Raw genomic sequence first — 1,678 nt, 5'->3', positions numbered from 1 at the left:
GTATCTTCACCCTTGAAAAAGCCCACATTCTATCACAGTGATGTATGGTCAGACTTAACAGCCCCAATTGTTAAACACTTGGATCAAGTCATAACCAGTTTTATTGCAAAAGGACCCTGTACACATTTATCAATTTTAGTACCTTAACAGCTACCCAACAAGTCATTAACATACAGAAACATGCATCATGAGAAGCAAGAAATATCACCCATCCCTTCTGCATATTAGCAACTTGTCACTCAGTGCTCACATCACTGAGGTCTGTGAACAGTCACTTTTCGCATTCATCCTGAGTGAAAGGTGGAATGACTTAAGTACAAATGCAGCACATTATAAACAATTTCTTACAGAAGAAGTCACAAAGTAAACCAAAGTATTTTACAGAATTTACTACAAAACACCATAAAAACTTCCTTCACTTAAGCTCTCTCTCCCCGTAGCCGGCGAGCCAACTGGATGTCTCTGGGCATGATGGTGACTCTCTTTGTGTGGATGGCACACAGATTAGTATCTTCAAATAGACCCACCAGGTACGCTTCACTAGCCTCCTGAAGCGCACCAATGGCGGCACTCTGGAACCACAAGTCGGTTTTGAAATCCTGGGCGATCTCCCTCACCAACCTCTGGAAAGGCAGCTTCCGGATTAGAAGCTTGGTGGATTTCCGGTAACGACGGATTTCTCCAAGAGCAATGGTCCCGGCCCTGTAGCGATGAGGTTTTTTCATCCCGCCGGTAGAGGGGGCGTTTTCCCGGCCGCTTTAGTGGCCAGCTGTTTGCGGGGCGCTTTGCCACCCGTGGACTTTACTACGAGCAGTCTGCTTGTTCGGGCCATTTTCTTTCACCCAGTGCCGACGTCTTACAACGCTTCTCCGACCGCCGCGCCGTTCCTGCTGCCCAGTAAAGAGCCGCAGCTGCCGAGCTAATGGAAGAAGCTCCTCCGACTAACGACCAAAGGGCTCTGCGCTCTTCATTCCTTTTTAAGGCTTATTAATATTTCATTGTATGTATATACTATATTTTGCTTATTCTTTCATCCATCAGTGGACACTTGGGTTATTTCTACCTTTTGGCTATTGTGAATAATGCTGCTGTGCACGTGGGTGCACAAATATCTGTTTAAATCCCTGCTTTCAATTCTTTGGGGCACATTCCTCGAGAAGGGATTGCTGGATCATATCATAATTCTATGCTTAATTTTTTGAGGAACTACTGCACTGTTTTCCACAGTAGCTGCACCATTTTACCTTTCCACCAGCAATGCACAAGGGTTTCAATTTCTCCACCTGCTTGCCAACACTTATTTTGTTGTTGATTTAAATAATAGCCATCCTAATAGATGTGAAGTGAAAACTTTTAGTTTTTAAATAATTGCTGAGCGTCACTGGATATTAGAAGAAAGTCTGATTGAGATTCTCTCCCTGAGTTTCAATTGCCCAGGAATCTCTGTGGCTGATGCAGTCAAAATGAGGTCATTTCTGCTTCCAGGACCATTCCTAGAAGAAACAAGAAGGGCCCTTGCTGCTGTTGCTTGTTCTTGCCACATGGTGTCGCTGTTGAAGACTTGTCCTGCACAGTCTGAAGGACATCGCTCGCCTGTTGCTATGCTGATGTCTCTGTTGTTTCAGATCCCTCCATGGGCGCCACTAGATCTACCAGAGGAAACAACAGGCCTTGGCTA

General features: G+C 45.1%; 1 pseudogene across 1 annotated transcript; it reads right to left on the bottom strand.

The window, feature by feature from the left end:
- Positions 1-419: 419 nt before the first annotated feature.
- LOC307064109 (histone H3.3A-like) lies at positions 420-832 on the bottom strand (annotated as a pseudogene). The gene has a single exon. The product of its transcript is annotated as a histone H3.3A-like (transcript).
- Between the last annotated feature and the right edge of the window lie 846 nt (positions 833-1,678).

Source organism: Hyperoodon ampullatus (assembly GCF_949752795.1).
Source record: "Hyperoodon ampullatus genome assembly, chromosome: 2".
Classification (NCBI taxonomy): domain Eukaryota; kingdom Metazoa; phylum Chordata; class Mammalia; order Artiodactyla; family Ziphiidae; genus Hyperoodon; species Hyperoodon ampullatus.
The sequence above is the reverse complement of the archived record's forward strand: the minus strand, read 5'-3'. Positions and strand labels throughout refer to the sequence as shown.